The following is a 19,275-nucleotide window of genomic DNA, read 5'->3' on the forward strand; positions in this document are numbered from 1 at the left end:
GTATAAAAACAATTATGTTCCTATTTATTGGTAAAATATGTCTTCTTTTTGTTATTATTGGTCATAGGACTTGAACTCAGGGCCTGTACATTGTTCTTGAACTCTTTTGCTCAAGGCTAGTGCTCTACTATTTTGAGCCACAGCAGAACTTCTGGTTTTCTGGTAATTAATTGGAGATAAGAGTCTCACAGACTTTCCTGCTTCGGTTGTTTTTGAACAGCGATCCTCATATTTCTGCCTCTTGAGTGGCTAGGATTATACACATGAGCCAGTGGTGCCTTGCTCTAAACCATGTCTTCTATGTTTGTTTTTGATCTCATTATCTCAAGCCGGGTGCTGTGATGCCAAGCTCATGCCTGTAATTTAGCTACTTAGGAATCTGAGATCTGAGGATCACAGTTCAAAGCCAGCCTAGGCAGGAAAGGTGTAGGAGATTCTTACCTTCAAGTAAAATCCCAAAATCTTTGGGAAGTGGAGCTGTGGCTAAAGTGTTTAAGTGATAGCTTTGGGTAAAAGAGTACAACCACAAAATAATAAACAGATAAAATAGATAGATAGATAGATAGATAGATAGATAGATAGATAGATGTAACAATTCATTAGCTCAATGTTTTTTAGTGTGTATGTGTATGTGTGTGTGTGTGTGTGTGTGTGTGTGTTTGCATGTGGGTGTGTTTATGCAGATTCATGTTCTGATACTGGGGCTATCCCTTATCCTTTTTGCTACAGGGTAGCACTGAGACCTGTTTTTTATTCTGGCTTTTTATTGGATATAACATTATCACGTCACCAGGCCCTGGTGGCTCATGCCTGTAATAGTAGCTACTCAGGAAGCTGAGATCTGAAGATCACAGTTCCAAGTCAGCTTTGGCAGGAAAGTCCTTGAGACTCAACTAATCATGAAAAATTAGAATTAAGCTGTGGTTCAAGTGGTACAGGTTCTGCCTTGAGTGATAAAGCTGAGGGACAGTGCCCGGGCCCTAAATTTAAGCCCGAGGCCGGGCACCAGAAAGAAAAAAGAAATGTATGGTCACACTAAATACCTCTCTAATGCATGTGTGTGTGTATCATGTGTGGTATGTGTTTGTGTGCATGATATGTGGATGGTATGTATGTGTAACACAGGAGATCATTAATGCCAGGCAAGAATCTTACCATGACTCTATACTCCTACCCTTATCTTTTCTTTATTACTTTTTTCAAAATAGTTACATTTTTTCTTCTTCTATTTTTGTGTTTCTGCCTTTGAGAACAGGAAATCACCTGCCACTTATTGTCGCTGATCTATCACATGAGTGAGCTGCCTTTCCTCCAACAACCAGTCCAGTTAAGGTTAAGTTTGGAGGCTACATTATGAAAATTACTGTAAGTATAAGCAAATGGATTCAGATGAATGTGTAGAGACTGTTAAAGACAGTCACAGACTCCAGTGCACTGATCTTTATGTCACAGTTATTTCCAGTTCTCAGAACGTTTTGAGCCACAAAGTGGTGTGGTATTAATGTATAAAGTTTATCACTTCAGGGGCTGGGAGTTTGGCCTAGTGGTAGAGTGCTTGCCTAGCATGCATGAAGACCTGGGTTCGATTCCTCGGTCCCACATACATAGAAAAAAAAAAAAAGCTGGTAGTGGTGCTGAGGCTCAAGTGGTAGAGCTCTAGCCTTGAGAAAGTCCAAGGACAGTGCTCAGGCCCTGAGCTCAAGCCCAGGACTGTCAAAAAAAAAAGTTTATCACTTCACTTCAAGTGTTTTAATATAGAAAGTGTGATATTAATGTATACACTTTACAGAATTTCATTTTATGTACTGGTTCCAGGGCTTAAACTCAGGATCCTGCATACCCACTGGTCATGCTTTACCACTTGGGCCAGCCTAACTTTATATCATTTCAATGAAGTAGGAGCTGCAGAATAGGAGCTGAGGGTCTATTATAGAAGTGAGTTGCTTGCCATTCTGGCATGTGTGAAATTTGATGCTTCGCACCAGAAAATAAACTATATAAGAGCCACAAAACCCAGAAATAAATATTGAGACATATCTTATACCTTTTTAGGCACTTGTAAAAGATAGATTAATGGGGGAAAATTATAGTAAAGTTTTTTGTGTGTGAGTTGAGTTAGTAACTTGTTGCAGAGTGTGCCTCATTTCCAAAGTCCTGATTTAATATTCCTCAGTGCACACACACACACACACACACCCAATTTAACTGAAATATCTATTTTAGTCTATATTACTGATCAGAATACAGTGAAAGAAAAAGAACATGAGAGTCGAGAATAGATAAACCAGGTCCAAAGCTTTGTTCCATTCCTTTATTTGACCTTTGGATAAATGAGTTATTCTCCCTTGAATTTTTACCTGTAAAACCCCTAGCCTGCAAAACTATAGATAAAAGCCCTTTTCTTCATGAGTTGTTTACAATTAGATTAAGATAATTTTAGAGCAGTTACTTTTTTTATTTCCTCCTGCAGAAGTATGTTCCTCCAAAAGAAGATAAGACTACAAATGAGTAACTACAGAAAGAACACTGATATCAACCAAACCATCAATGTTTTACTGGGTAAACCTGATGATTGCTTTCTACCAGGTGGTATCAGAGCTCACATGACCTTTGCTAACTTAGGATCTTCCACTTTGCTCGAGTGGCAACAGCTTTTCTTCTGAATTCTGTATCGATCATCAGGCTCTCTGGAAGATGTTGTTTTAACCACCAGTGTAAGTTTGTAATTATGACAAACAATGTGTGGTAGATAGATCCAGAGAATCCTTCTCCTTCAATGCTTCAATGCTATTCCTACTGCCACGGGAAGAGGGGGTGGGGTAAGGGTTGCTGGTCCTGGGGCTTGAACTCAGGGCCTGGGTACTGTTCCTAAACTTTTTGGTCAAAGACAGCATTTTACCACTTGAGCCACAGATCCATTACTGCCTTCTTGGTAGTTAATGGGAGATATGAGTCTTTTTCTGCCTGGCCTAGTTTTGAATCACAGTCCTCAGATCTCATCCTCCTAATTAGCTAGGATTACAAGCATGAGCTGCCAACACCCAGTGTAAGCTTTGCCCTTTAAAATCCAAACATGGAGGGGAAAACCTGGAGACATCAAGGGAAAGAGTGACATTATCCAAAAAGAAGTGCACTCCTTACCCGAATTATGTTGCTATAACTCCTCTGTTCATAATAACAATTTAAAAAGAAGAAAGAAGGGGCTGAGAGTTTGGCCTAGTGGTTGAGTGCTTGCCTAGAATGCACGAAGATCTGGGTTCGATTCCTCAGTACCATATACATAGAAAAAAGCCAGAAGTGGTGCTGAGGCTCAAGTGGTAGAGTGCTAGCCTTTAGAAAGTCCAAGGACAGTGCTCAGGCTCTGAGCCCAAGCCCAGGACCAGGAAAAAAATAAATAAATAAAAAAGTCAGCCGAGCGCGGTGGCTCAGGCTTGTAATCCTAGCTACTCAGGAGGCTAAGATCTGAGGATCATGGTTCAAAGCCAGTCTGGGCACAAAAGACCATGAGATTCTTTTCCCCAATTAATTACTAGAAAATGGGAAGTGGGGCTATGGCTCCAGGGGTAGGGTGGTAGCCTTGAGCTGAAGAGCTGAAGGACAGTGTCCAGGCCCAGAGTTCAAGCCCTATGACCCACAAAAAAAAAAAAAAAAAAGGTCAACTGCACTGGGCACCAGTGGCTCAAGCCTATAATTCTAGCTACTCAGGAGGCTGAGATGTGAGAATCACAGTTCAAAGCCAGCCAGGGCAGGAAAGTCTGTGAGACTCTTATCTCCAATTAACCACCAGAAAACCAGCAGTGGTGCTGTGGCTCAAGTGATAGGACAATAACCTTGAGTTAAGAGCTCAGAGACAGCATCCAGGCCCAGACATCAAGCCCCAGGATCCCCATCCCCACAAAGCCAATTGTCTTATTTATACTAATTTTCATTATTTGCATGTTGAGATGTTTTAGATATTTAGCTTAGGGGAACTAGGTTATTAAAATTAATTTTACAATTTTACTCCTCACTAGGTGTGTGTGGGGGGGTGTCTTATGCTGGTACTGGGGCTTGAATGCTGAGCCTGGCACTGTCTCTGAACTTTTGTGCTCAAGGTCAGAGCTCTACTACTGGAGAAACATCTCCACTTCCAGATTTTTGAGTGGTTAATTAGAGAGTCACATGGATTTTTCTACCCAGGCTGGCTTTGAACTGTCCTTCTCAGAGCTCAGCCTCCTCAATAACTACGATCACAAGAGTGAGGCACCAGTTCCTGGCCAAAAATTTAATTCTTTATGAGTGTGACATTCTGCTTCTGTGGCTTCTTGGCTGATGCCAAATCTCCCTATTGTATGAAGTATAGAGCTCTTGGAACCAAGTGATCTTGAAATATCTGATCTGTTTTCTAAATTAATGCTACCAAGAAATTATCATGTTTTAAATAAAGCAACCAGGGCCGGGAGTTTGGCCTAGTGGTTAAAGTGCTTGCCTAGCATGCACAAAGACCCGGGTTCGATTCCTTGGTACCAAATATATACAAAAAAGCCGGAAGTGGTGCTGAGGCTCAAGTGGTAGAGCTCTAGCCTTGAGAAAGTCCAAGGACAGTGCTCAGGCCCTGAGCTCAAGCCCAGGACTGGCAAAAAATAAATAAATAAATAAATAAATAAAGCAACCAATCAAAAATATAATCCCCCAAGAGATTAATAATTTGGTATGTAGAGAACACTAATGTGCTTTTATAAACAGTTAAAATAATTCAGAGGGAAGAGTATTTCATCAATTTGTTCTTTTCTTTCCCTGTAGTTCCTAGGGTTTAAACTCTAAGCCTAGGTGCTAATGTTGGACTTTTTCACCTAGGCTGGTGCATTCTCACTTGAGCTGCAACTCCACTTTTGGCTTTTGCTGCTTAACTAGAAATAAGAGTCTCTGATTTGTCTACTCAGTCATCAAACCTTAGCCTCCTGAGGATTATAGACATGAGCCAACCATAGCCTTAATCTTTTGATAGTATTTATGTCTTAATTTTCAAAGAAGTGAGTCTATATACAGTGAAAGAACAAAAGGAAAAGAAAAATTTTTGCTTTAGTGGAGCTTATATTGTAGCTATGGGATTGGAAGAGGAGATAGATTCTAAAGAAAAAAAATAAATTAGGTGGGTTATAGTATTCTTTTTTGTTGTTGTTGTTGTGGATCATGGGACTTGAACTCTGGGCCTGGGCACTGTCCTTCAGTCTTCAGCTCAAGGCTACTACCCTACCCCTTGAACCACAGCCTCACTTCCCATTTTCTAGTAATTAATTGGAGATAAGAGTTTCAAGGTCTTTTGTACCTGGGCTGGCTTTGAACTACCCAGCTTTTGTGAAGAAGGAGAAGAAGAAGAAGGAGGAGAAGGAGGAGGAGAAGGAGGAGAAGGAGGAGGAGGAAGAGGAGGAGGAGGAGGAGGAGGAGGAGGAGGAGGAGGAGGAGGAGGAGGAGGAGGAGAAGGAGAAGACGACGACGACAACAGTAATAGCCAGAGTAAGGGGACAGAGAATGACAAGGGAGTGATAGAGTGAATGGATGAAGCTATTTATAATAACTGGATGCGGAAAGTCCTCCTGATATGCAGACACTTGTACAGGGAGCTTGAAAGAAGCCGTGCAGGCAGGCTAGCTAGTTATTTTGGGGAAGAGCAGTTCAGGCAGAGGACAGGCAGGTGCAAGGACCTAAGTTAAGAGCAAAAAGCTCATGTGGCTAGAGTAGAGGGAACAAATTAGAATTCTGATGAGGTAGAAAGATGTGGGGTACAGGTGTTTGCATAATCCATTCAAGGCACTTTAGATACACACATACACACGCACACACACACACATACATATATATGTAGGGACATAGCTAGACACATCACACGCATACATACACACACACACACACACACACATATATATATATATGTAGTACATGGCTAGACACACTACACACACACACACACACACACACAGTCAGTTAGTTGTGGGGCTTGAACTCAGGGACTGGGCACTGTCTCTGAACCTTCCTGTGTTAAGACTAAAGCTCTACCACTTGAGCCACAGCACCATTTATGGTTTTTTGTTTTGTTTTGTTCTGCTTTTGTTCTTTCTTATTTATTATTTTTGCCAGTTCTGGGGGCTGAACTCAGGGCCTGGGCACTGGCCTTGAGTTTTCTCAAGGCTAGCGCTCTACCACTTGATACACAGCACCACTTTCAGCTTTTCCTGTGTATGTGGTACCGAGGAATTGAACCCAGGGCATCATGCATGCTAGGCATGCTAGGCATGCTAGGCATTCTACCACTAGGTCACACTCCTAACCTCACTTACCTTTTTTAAGTAATTAGTTGGAGATATGAGCCTCACAGGGACTTTCCTGCCTTGGCCAGCTTCAAACCATGTTCCTCATATTTCAGCCTCCTGAGTAGCTAGGATTATAGGCATGAGCAAACAGTGCCTGGCCTTCTTGTTTCTATTTCTTATTTACATCTTATCTAAGATGTGTATATGCATTATATATACATGTAGATATGTGTATGTAGATTTCCTTGATATATAACATACTCAGAAACCGTAGTTTTTATTTGTTTATTTTATTTATTTTTCCAGTCCTGGGGCTTGAACTCAGAGCCTGGGCATTGTCCTTGAGTTTTCCCAAGGCTAGTATTCTACCCCTTGAGCCACAGCACCACTTCTGGCTTTTTCTATGTACATAGTATACCGAGGAATGAAATCCAGGGCTTTGTGCATGCTAGGCAAGAACTCTACCACTAGGCCCAGCTTCTGTATAGAGTTTCATACTAGAAATTGATTTTCAATCAACACAATTAACTCAGCAGGTCATTTAACATTTTTCAAGTGCACTATCTTTAATGGGCACAGAATATTTTGTTTTATGAATATCTCATATTTTTATTGACCAGTCCTACATATATTTTCCTTATAGAAAAAAAAATCCTACACATGATATTACTAGGCCAAAGGATAAAAATGTCTTGAAAGCTGTTCAATAATTATTTTCTTAAAAATATTAATGAGAAGCCTGGTGTGGTGGCTCACACCTGTAGTCCTAGCTACTCAGGACGCTGAGATTTGAGGATCTCAGTTCAAAGTCAGCCTGGGCATTGAAGAACCTGAGACTCTTATCTATAGTTGACTACTAGAAAACTGGAAGTGGGGCTGTGGCTCCAGGGGTAGGGTGGTAGCCATGAGCTGAAGAGCTCAGGGACAGCACCGAGGCCCAGAGTTCAAGCCCCATCATTGACAAAAAACAAAAATATTAATTAGAACAAGGCGTGAGAGGCTCACACCTACCATCCTAGCTACTCAAGAAGCTGAGATCTGAGGACTGATGAAGCCAGCCCAGGCAGAAAAGTCTGTGAGAAAGACTGTCACAAAAAGCTGGAAATAGAGCTGTGGCTCAAGTGGTAGAGTATCAGCCTAGAGTAAAAAAGACAAGTGAGAGAACTCAGAGCCCTGAGTCCATGCCCTAATACTGAAACACACAGACATAGACACAGACACACAGATACACACACACACACACACACACACACACACACACACACACACACTCCTGCTCTATCCTTGAAGTAATCTTTGTGATTTTTTTTCTCAGAGCAAAGCTTTTGTCTTTTAATTTAGAAAGAAAAAAAAAACCCACGCAGAGGGACGGTTTGATGTTGGATCTAAACAAAAGCGGAAAAAGTAAGTCAAGGTCAAGAAGGAAAGAGAGCACTGGAAACTCTGCCATTCCCTTCTCCAGGTCCTCAGCTGCTGTTGCTTCTCATTTTGCACTTGGCCTCCTGCCCAACTTCAAATGCCTGCCCTTCCCCACCTCCCTCCTCATCCTGGCCTGGACACACAGCATGAAGACAAGTAAGCCCGAGCTCTCAGCCTCTGAACTCAGCCTCCCACCCCACTAGCTCCCTGCTCTGCTCTGCCAATGAAGTAGCCCTGGCATTCCAGCCCATGCAGGGATTTCTTTACCTTTCTAGTGGCCAGCCTTTTCTTAAGGGAAATGCCTTGTGTTTGGACAACATTTTGCCCCAAATAAGAGGTCAAAGACATTGCGTATCCCCCAGGGATACACAATGTAAATAGCTTCAATTCTCTCATGTTTCACCGAAGAAGAGTAAAAACTATATGATATTTATATTCTTTTTTTTCTTCTAAGCTTACTATTTGCTCTAGTAAAATATGGGCTTTAACTGTCAAATAAACTTGGAATCTTACTGTTGACTTTGCCATTTACAGGTTCAGAAAATGTTATCAGTTTTTCTTAAAATTTGTTTAAGCAGAGTGAGAATAACAATACCTAACAACAAATATAAATGGTAAGCCATATGATATTTCCTGAATTCCCAAAAGGATAACACTGGGTTAGGCAGACCATTTTAAAATCTTTTTCTCTGCCTTCCTGCCTGCCTTTACTCTTTCTTCCTTCCTGTCTAAATTTTGTTTAGTGTTTACGATTTGAACTCAGAGCCTTGCACTTAGGGATGGGTCTCTGTTTTGTGTGTGACGTAAAGAGCCCAGGGGCTTGAGCTCAGGGCCTGAGCACTGTCCCTGTGCTTTCATGCTCAAAGCTAGGACTCTATGGTACAAGGCCACCACGGCTCCATTTCTGGCTTTTTGGTAGCTAATGGGAGGTAGGAATCTCATGGACTTTCTGCAGTGGCTTCAAACTGTGATCCTCAGATGTCAGCCTCCCAAGTAACTAAGATTACCAGAGCCCAGGTGGTCCTCTATTTTAAACAGAGACCAATTTTAAGCTTGACTTGCTTATTCTGTTGTTAGTATTTGGTCTACTTCTCCAGCCCAGCTTTTTGCTGGCTAATTGGATATGGGAAAGAAACTCTGAATTTTTCCTCCCTGGATTGGCTTCAAACTGCGATCCTCAGGATTTCACCCTCCTGAGTAAGTAGGGTGACAGACTTAAGATACTTCCTGCTTATTAAACACAGACAAACAAAGCAGTAGGATGGGGTGGTTCATGGTTGTCATCCTAGCTACTCAGGAGGTTGAGGTCTGAGGATCGAGGTTCAAGGCCAGCCTAGGCACTAAAGTCCCTTAGACTCTTTTTTTTTTTTTTTGCCAGTCCTGGGCCTTGAACTCAGGGCTTGACCACTGTCCTTGGGCTTTCTCAAGGCTAGAGCTCTACCACTTGAGCCTCAGCACCATTTCTGGCTTTTTCTATGTATATGTGGAACCGAGGAATCGAACCCAGGTCTTCGTGCATGCCAGGTAAGCACTCTACCGCTAAGCCAAACTCCCAGCCCACCCTGAGACTCATCTCCAATTAACCACTAGAAAAATCAGAGGTGTCGCTGTGGCTCAAGGTGTAGGGAGATAGCCTTGAGCTGAAGAGCTCAGGGACAGCTCCCAGGCCCAGATTTCTAGCCCCACAACCAACAATAACAACAAAAAAAGGAACTATGGCCAGGAGTGTGTCTTAGGGGTAGAGTGCTTGCTTAGCATGTATAAAGCCCTGGGTTCAATTTCTTGATACCACATAACACAGGAAAAGCCTGAAGTGGTGCTGTGGCTCAAGTAGAAGAGTCTTAGCTTATGGACAGTGCCCAGGCCCTGAGTTCAAGCCCCAGAACTAACAAACAATAATAATAATAATAATAATAATAATAATAAATACCTAAATTGTGTCTCCTGCATGTATGTTGCAAATAAATAAGTAATAAATAATTAATTAGTAAAGTCCAGTTCTTTTTAAAAATTTTTGTTTTAATTTGAACTCAGGGTCTGTCAGTCAGCTTGCTTGCTCAGCTGATGCTCTACCATTGAAAAAGGCCTCCAGTTCCATGAGTCTTATTCTTGCCACCACATGTCTTTTTTTTTTTTTTTTTGCCAGTCCTGGGCTTGAGCTCAGGGCCTGAGCACTGTCCTTGGACTTTCTCAAGGCTGGAGCTCTACCACTTGAGCCTCAGCACTTGTAGCCTTTTAAAAAAAAAAAAAAAAATCTATGTATGTGGTACCAAGGAATCGAACCCCGGTCTCCGTGCATGCTAGGCAAGCATTCTAACACTAGGCCAAACTCCCATCCCCTAAGAGACCCTATTTTTATTTAACCAGCAAAAAGCAGAACTGGAGGTATGGCTCAAGGGATAGAGCACCAACCATGAGCAAGCAAGCAGACCAGGCATGAGGCCCTGAGTTTAATCCCTGGTACCAGCAAAAAAAGAAAAAAACAAAGAAAAGAAACAGAGTGAGTGAATGAATGAATGATTCAACCTCTATTTTATACTGGAGGAGTTACAAAAATGCCTTCCTAAAAGTAGTCATATGGCGGAAATGAGACACAGGATTCCACTTGGGAAGCTGAAGGATCGAGTTGGGAAGTCCAATTTGAACACATGATGGTTTTTTGGCAAATTGTCCCCAACAATGTTGCCTTCATGCTGGTGACTGTGGAAAATCTGATCCCATAAATTGTCTTATGAACACCCTTTTGTAGCGGCTTTTCCTTCACGCTACTAGAGCTTTCTTTCCTCAGTAAGGGCAGCAGGGGCAGAAGGATTGACTTCAAGGACTTAGAGGGAAACAGCCAAATATAGACACCTGTTACTGTATGAAATAAATAGTATATAAGTCTGCCAAAATAGGATTCAATTGACAGGGACTATCTTATGTCATTTGTCATTTCAACCTTGAGCTAGGAACGTTGAAGGAACCAACATCTATAGTTCTCTGTTTTATACCATAATCAGATATATGCCAGCATGCTCTGTGTGTGTGTGTGTGTGTGTGTGTGTGTGTGTGTGTGTGTGTGTGTGTGTGTGTGTGTGTGTGTTTGCTAGGGATTGGACCCTGGGCAAAGGCTCCACAATGATTCAGATGCCCTCAAATTTTAAGTGATTCAGTGTTCAGACCATCCATCTCTTCCAAAATACAACCTGGATATTTAAAGACAGCGACTACGTGACTCAGGACGAAAATATTCCGTATCACCCCGGATGCTCAGCAGGTTATCCCAGCTGCTAAAGGACAAGTTGGGTGGTGACAACACACTTACAGCAGCTGAGCTCGAACATGCTCACCAGTAGCCAGGCCCTCTGCTGTGATTCCTATCTTGTTTTTATGTGTTTGCAGGGATTGGGGCTTAAACTCAGAGCCTGGGAGTTGTCCTTGAACCTCAATGTGCTCAATGCTAGTATGCTTGTCACTTGACCCACACCCTGCACTTCTGGCATTTGGGTGATTAATTGAAGAAGAGAGTCCCATGGATTTGCCTGCTTAAGTTGGCTCAGAACCTCAATCCTCAGATCTCAGCCTCCTGATTAGCTAGGATTACAGGTGTGAAGTTTCTTTCCTCTCTCTCTCTCCCCTCCCATCCTCTTCCTTCTCTCCCTCTCTCTCGGTCTTCCTTTCTCCTTCCTTCCTTCATTCCTTCCTTTCCTCCTTCTTTTTATTTATTTCTTTTCTTTTTCTTTTTTTATTTTTTTTTTGTGTGTGTGCCTGTCCTGGGGCTTAAACTCTGGTTCTGGGTCCTGACCTTGAGTTTTTGTGCACAACACTAGCCCTCTACCTCTTCGAGCCACTTCCGGTTTTTGAGTGGTTAACTAGAGATAAGAGTTCTCACAGACTGTTGTGAGAACAGGCTTCTTTTGATCTGGGATCCTCAGATCTCACCTCCTGAGCAGCTAGGATTACAGGTATGAGCCACCATTGCCCAGTTGAGGTTTCTAACTTTTGAAGGCAATTTGTAGGAACCTTTTGAGAGCAGAATAGCCCAGAGACATCTTTGTCTCCTCCAATTTTATCAACCCATCTACTCCAAAGTGTATCCATCACTAAGATAAATTTTATGTCAATAATATGCATTTGGAGCCAGAAGAATGGTGAAGGCAAACCCTTCTTCAGGCCTGTGTGCAGGCTTTACAGTGCTAGGAGTAAGGATTCACTTTAGATGCTTATAGTAATTATTAAAAGTAAATAAATAGGTCAGGTGTTGTTGACTTATACCTGAATCCTAGCTACCCAGGATGCTAAGTCTGAGGAATGGGTTCAAAGCCAGATAGGGCAGAAAAGTCTGTGAGATTCTTTTGTCTAGTTAGTCACCAAATAGTTGAAATAAAATTATGTCTCAAGTAGTAGAGAATCAGCCTTAAGCAATGAAGTTAAGGGACGTTGCCCTGGGTTCTATGTTCAAATCTGGAACCAGTTCATAATGTCATCAAAAAAAGGAAGAAAAAAAAATTTACCAGCCAGGTACTGGTGGCTCAAACGTGTAATCCTCGCTAGCAGGCTGTGATCTGAGGATCATAGTTTGAAGTCTACCTGGAGCAGGGAAGTCTGTGAGACACTTTTTTATTTTTTGGTTGGTCATGGGTTTTGAACTCAGGGCTCCTATCACTTTGAGCCACAGCTCTACTTGTATCTCACAAGGACTTCTCTGCCCAGGCTGGTTTTGAACCACGATCCTCATATGTCAGTCTCCTGAATTACAAGTGTGAGGCAACAGCATTCAGCACTGTGAGACAATTTACAATTAAGTAAAAAAAAAAAAAAAAAAAAAAAGCTGTACAGAGAGCTGTGACCCAAGTGGTAGAGAGAACCAGTCTTGATCACAAAAGCTGAGGAACAGCACCCAATCTCTGAGTTCAAGGCTCAAGGGGGTCTTTTTTCCCAAGGTGGGGAGAAAACACTTCAGTTTTATCTGTGGAGCGTTGGGGACTACTACATACTTTCAGACAGCTTTTCACATACTTTTCTTTGGCAGTTTCTCTGTGTGTTTTCTTTAATACAACCATTAAATTCTGATTTTATTTTTTTAATGACAAGTGTGGTAGCAACATTTGAATCTCTGCTGGAGGACAATCCCAAGTTTCGGCAGGTGTTAAATTCAACTCAAATAACAAAGAAACAAAGGCTTCATTCCCCCTTTAGAGAGACAATAGTCACTTGAAAGTGAAATTAACTTAGGGAAATTAACAGGGACTAGAGAGAGAAGCCCCAGGGAGCCTAAGTGATTAAGGAAAGGGGCATCACAATGGGAAATCTCCCCACTGAGCCCTTCTCCACACCCCTACACCTCAAGAAAACCCACAGTTTGGAGTTAGGGTTGGGAGGAAATGATGGATAAGAACGGGAAAGCCACTCCAGGTTCAGAGAAAGATCTTTCTAACAGTCCAAAGACAGGAGCCGAGAGTCATGTGCTGGCTGCTGGCTGCCAATTAACTTGGCTCTAGAAGAAGGTCATGTTAGGGGAATTAAAAAAAAAAAAAAGGCTGGGGGGGGGAGTTGACAGCAAGCCCAGAACATTAATCTAATCTGAGCACCACAGCAAGCAGCACCAAGGGAATCTTAGGATCTTCATCAATATGGCAGTTAAGTGTTATCACAAAGACTCCAGAATCCTACTTAAAAAAAGAAAGGTTGAGGCTGGGAATTTGGCTAGTGATAAGAGAGAGTGCTTGTCTAGCATGCACAAAGACTTAGGTTCAATTCCTTGGTACCACATACATAGAAAAAAACAGAAGTGGTGCTGGGCCTCAAGTGGTAGAGCTCTAGCCTTGAGAAAGCCCAGGCCCTGAGTTCAAGTCCCAGGACTGGCAGAAAAGAATTTGTTGATAGCCTACATAAATGTCACTGCACAAATAAAACCCAAGATGGGTACTGGTGGTTCACACTTGTAATACTTCCTAATCGGGAGGTTTAATTCTGAAGATACAGGTTCAAAGCCAGCTCAGATGGGAAAGTCTGGGAGGCTCATATGCTCAATTAATCGGCCAAAAGCCACAAATGGAGATGGGGCTCAAGTGGTAGAGTGCCAACCTTGGGAGAAAAAGTTAAGGGATGGAGTCCAAATTCTTAGTTCACAGTCCTAGTATTAGCACAAAGAAGGAAGGAAGGAAGAAGGAAGGGTGAGAAGGAGCAAGAAAAGGGGAGGGGGAGGGGAGGAAAGGAGGGAGAGAGGGAGGAAGTGAGCTTGTGGCTCATGCCTGTAATCCTAGCCATTCAAGAGGCTGTGATCTGAGGATCGTGGTTCAAAGCCATTCTGAGCAGGAAAGTTCAAACTCATCCCCAACAAACTACTCAGAGAAAGTAATGCTGTGGCCCAGGTGGTAGAACACTAACCTTTAGAAAAAGAAATGCTTAGGCCCAGAGTTTAAACCCCAAGACTGGAACAAAGAGAGAGTGGGGGTGGGGTAAGGAGGGAAATACATGGGCAAAATGGGCCACTTAAAGCAGAAATTTCTATGAATAAGACACATAATCTTTAACACAATAACATCTTTCTTCAGATGTGGGTCTACTTCATTGCTTTAACAACATTGTTCTATTAATCTCAACAAAAAATTCCAAGGTAAATGTTTCTAGAAAATAATGTTTGACTATTTTCATCATGCAATTGTCATTCAGTTTTTCTTAAATATATCCATATGTAGAGCCAAGTTCTAAATTAGTATTTTGTGAATTTGCTTCACTTATATTGAGCTAGAAAGACCATCCATGTATGTCAGTAAACCTGTGAAGTCTTTATGGTTTTCTTTTCTTTTCTTTCTTTCTTTCTTGCCCTGGGGCTTGAACTCTGGATCACAATGCTGTCCTTAAGTATTTATCATGCTACACTTTGAGTCACACCTCCACTTCTGACTTTTGAGTGATTAATTGTAGGTAAGAACCCGACTAGGACTTTTCTGCCTACGCTGGCTTCAAACCACAATCCTCAGATCTCAGCCTCCTATGGCTAGGATTACAGGCATAAACCACTGACATCCAGCCCTTTAGCTGTTTTTTTTTAGTAGTGGTTCTGGGGTTTGAACTCAGGGTCTCACATCTTCATTTTACTGTTTGCTCATGGCTGCTACTCTACTACTTGAGCCACATCTCCAGTCTGGCTTTTTCCTAGTTATTTTTTTGAGATGGAGTTTTGAACTTTTCTTCCAAGTACCTATAATTGTTCCCTCTGGGCTCCATATAACTCAGGGATTCTAAGATGAATTTCAATCAAGAACAGAGCTGGGCACTGGTGGCTCATGCCTATTATTCAAAAAAGCATCAAAAGAGCCAGAAATAGAGCTGTGGCTCAAGTGCTAGAGTGCTGGCCTTGAGCAAAAAATGTTCAGGGATAGCATTCAGGACCTGAGTTCAAGCCTCAGGACCTAAGCAAAATAAAACAAAGAGCAGAATTGCTGGAAACCAAACCAGAAGTATGTGTATACACACACACACACACACACACACACACACACACACACACACCTTCTCACTATATAATCTGGCTTGATTGGAACTTACAATCTTCTTGCCTCAGACTCCTACAAGACTTTGGGAAAATAAGTGTATATCACCATGCCTGGCTGAAAGAGTCCAATCTTTAAACCCAAAAGAAGTAGTTTTCCAACTGTTGTATTCCTTCAGGTTAGTTTTGAACTTTGATAGTCCTGCCTGAGCCCCTGTGTGCTAAGATTCCAGGCTTATGTCATGATGACTAGTTTGTAACATGTTTTTATGCATTTGCTGTTCTTGTTAGATGTTTGTCTTCCTCCTACTGACATGAAAGAACTCAGCTTCCTTCTTCACTGGAGGGATGCATAATTTCCCTCTTGATAAAAATATATACGTAAAAGTTTTACTGCTAGCCGGGCACTGTGGCTCATGCCTGTAATCCTAGCTACTCAGGAGGCTGAGATCTGAGGATCAAGGTTCCTAGCCAAACCAGGCACAAAAGGACCTGAGACTCTTTTCTCCAATTAACCTCTAGAAAATGGGAAGTGGGGCTTGGCTTAAGAGTAGGGAGGAGGGCCTGGAGTTTGGCCTAGTGGTTAAAGTGCTTGCCTAGCATGCACAAAGACCCAGGTTCGATTCCTCGGTACCACATACATACAAAAAAAAAAAGCCGGAAGTGGTGCTGAGGCTCAAGTGGTAAAGCTCTAGCCTTGAGAAAGTCCAGGTACAGTGCTCAGGCCCTGAGCTCAAGCCCAGGACTGGCAAAAAAAAAAAAAAAAAGTAGGGAGGAAACCTTGAGCTGAAGAGCTCAGGGACAGCACCCAGGCCCAGTTCAAGCCCCGTGACCCCCCTTTCCCCCCCAAAAAAGTTATGCTGCTAGATCCCACAGTTGATTCATTTCAAAACAATCCAAATTTGGGCCAAGAGTTTGGCCTAGTGGTTAAAGTGCTTGCCTAGCATGCATGAAGACCCAGGTTCGATTCCTCGGCACCACATACATAGAAAAAAGCCAGAAATGGTGCTGAGGCTCAAGTGGTAGAGCTCTAGCCTTGAGAAAGTCCAAGGACAGTGCTCAGGCCCTGAGCTCAAGCCCAGGACTGGCAAAAAAAAAAAAAAAAAAAAAAAAAAAAAACAATCCAAATTTATTAAGAATTAGATATTTTTAAAAATTTTAAAAATCATTAATAAACATTCAGAAACGAAAACAGCCTGTTTCTTCATATCCTCAGCAACAATGTCTTTTGTAAAAGCTGGGAACCTGCCAAGTTGATGTGAAAACAAATGTTGTCCTGGTACAGTTTTGACTTGTGTTTCTCCTATGATGAATGAGATTTGAAAATATTTTCACATATCTGAAAGTCCTTTGTAGTTTGTAAACTGTTTACAGTATATACTGTAAGTAAAACAGTACCTAATCTCTTTATCTTTATATTCTACACTGGGTAGTATCAGTAAGTAGTTTTCATGCTTATCATCTAACTGATCAAAACCAGAGTTCCTTTGTCCTTTTCCTTGATTACTAATGAGTTTCTCAGCATTCTATTTATTGGCCCTGAGTACTTCTGCATGCAGCTGGGGATGCAATTTAGTGCTACAATGGTAGTCAGTCTTAAGCAAAGCTTAAGCAATCCTTAGCTTTACAAACAAACAAAAAGCAAAAAGCTGATTCCATGAGTATTCATTGGCATTTGTTAACTGTAGGTAGAATTAGAAATCAAAATGTAGTGTCAGCAGTGTGGCCTAGTGGTAGAGTGCTTGCTTAGCACGCAGAAAGCCCTGGGTTCCATCCATATACACAGAAAAAGCTGGTGAAGTGGTGCTGTGGCTCAAATGGTAGAGCACTAGCCTTGAGAAAACCCAAGGACAGTACCTAGGCCCTGAGTTCAAGTCCCAGGATTGGCAAAAAAAAACAAATTGTAGCAAAAAGATAATTTCCTTCCTTTTTTTTTGGTTTCAGTGCTGGGTGCTGGCCTTTTCCCCTCAAGGCTAGCAATCTACCACTTAAGCCACTGCTCCATTTCTACTTCTTTAACTTCTGGTTAACTGGAGATCAAAGAAGCTCACAGATTTTCCTGCCCAGGCTGCTGTGAACTGTGATTCTCACATCTCAGCCTCTTGAATAGTCTCAGCTTCCACAATGCTTTTCTTAAATGCTAAGCCCTAAATAGCCAAGATTAAGGCGGGTCTAAAACCTGGTGCACAGTGAATCCAGGTTTCTTACTTGGGGCCATAAAAACCTGAGGGCTTATTGCCTCTCTCAGCAGACAGACCATCTCAAATACAATGGATTTTGTGCACTGGGCTGCCAAACAGGCAAGCACACTAAGCTTTGCCCAAGTGTGAGAACACCATTCACACAGCAATCACTCTGAATGCTGCTGTTGCTGTGTGTGTATGTGTGTGCAAGTTGTGTGGCTGAATGTGCTACAGCCTATTTGTGTCTTAGATCAACAAACAAGAGATAAGCACAATTATTAATGGGTCTGGTGTTGTCTCCCTCCTGGTTTTGCATGTTAATCGCTCTACTGTGGTGTAAACTTCCCAAGGCATTTTTGAAGATTGTCCTTTTATGTAGTACTGGGATATAACTCACTCTCTCACATTTAAAAAATGCTACCAGAAGCCCCAGGTTGAGTCATGCCTGTAATCCTAGCTATTTAGGCTGAGATCTTAGGATAGCAGCAGTTCACAGCCACCTGGGGCAGGAAAGGCCATGAGAAGTTTATCTCCATGAACTTCTTGGAAAAAAGCCAGAAGTGGCATTATGGTTCAAAGTGGCAGAGGTCTCTCTAGCTCTGAGGGAAAGAAGCCCAGAGACAGTCCTCTGGCCCTCAATTCAAGACCCACAACTGGCCAAAAAAAAAGCAACCTCTCAGATAAGCAAGTACAATTTACATATATATCACCTGTTGACAAGTAAGCTCAAAAAGAAAAAAACAACAAAAAATGTACTTTTATTCATTCTCAAGTGCTATAACAATGTCCAAACACAAAATATTCAATCTGTACTTGTTGAATGAGTATTTGCCTTAAATGGTACAAAGAGTGAAAGGAATTACATATTCTAACATCTCTAGTGTTGCCTTAAGTTGTGAGAACTCCAGAAACAGGCATTTCCTTCTATTTTCTATCCACAAGAGCAACATTCATTGTACTCTCAACAGGGTGTAAAGATTTTATGGATCTTACTTCTGTATGAGTCCATGTATGCTACTATTCTTTCTTGAGGCGAAACCAGAGAATAAGTAACTGCTAACTTGTCCTTTTCTTTGGCAGTTGTCAGTTGTTACCATCCCCCCTCCACAAAGTTAAATCTCTGGCTTACAGAAGTGAACAGATTCCTGATTCTAGGCCTTAGCTCATGGAAGGTGCCATCAAATGAGTCCCCTACTTTTAGACAAAAATGGAACCAGGAATGGGTATGTTGCCCAAGAAAATAAATCTCATGACTGAGATTCTGGGAAGAGCCTAAGGTGTCAGTCCTGTACAGATACTGTAAATCCAGTTCTAAAAAGATGTAAATATTCTAGTCCTGAGATGTCCTGAATAAAACAATAGTCTTAATTCCCATAAATGTTCTTTTTCACTCTTCCATTTCAACCTACTTCATCCTGTTGAACTAAAATTGACAGCACTTAATTCTGGTTGATGCTGACTCCTAGACAACTCAACGTGGCAAACAGACCTTGGTAATTTTATTCTGCGTAGCCAAAATAAAATGTTTATGAGAATATTCTCTTTTAAAATTCAACATTTGAATTACCAACAGTTCATGTTATTTATTCAAGTCCTGGGGCTTGAATTCTAGCCTGGGCTCTATCCTGGAGCTTCTTTTGCTTAAGGCTGGTTCTCTAGCACTTGAGCCACAGCTCTATTTCCAGCCTTTACTTACTATTTTTTTTTAATTGCCAATCCTGGGGCTTGAACTCAGGGCCTGGGCACTGTCCTTGGACACATTTTTGCTCAAGGCTACAACTTGAGGCACAGCAACACTTTCAGCCTTTTTTTTTTTTTTTTTTTGGCCAGTCTTGGGCTTAAGCTCAGGGCCTGAGCACTGTCCTTGGATTTTTCTCAAGGCTAGAACTCTACCACTTGAGCC

The sequence above is a fragment of the Megascapheus bottae genome, chromosome 23, assembly GCF_031878675.1.
Source record: "Megascapheus bottae isolate mThoBot1 chromosome 23, mThoBot2.hap1, whole genome shotgun sequence".
Taxonomy (NCBI): domain Eukaryota; kingdom Metazoa; phylum Chordata; class Mammalia; order Rodentia; family Geomyidae; genus Megascapheus; species Megascapheus bottae.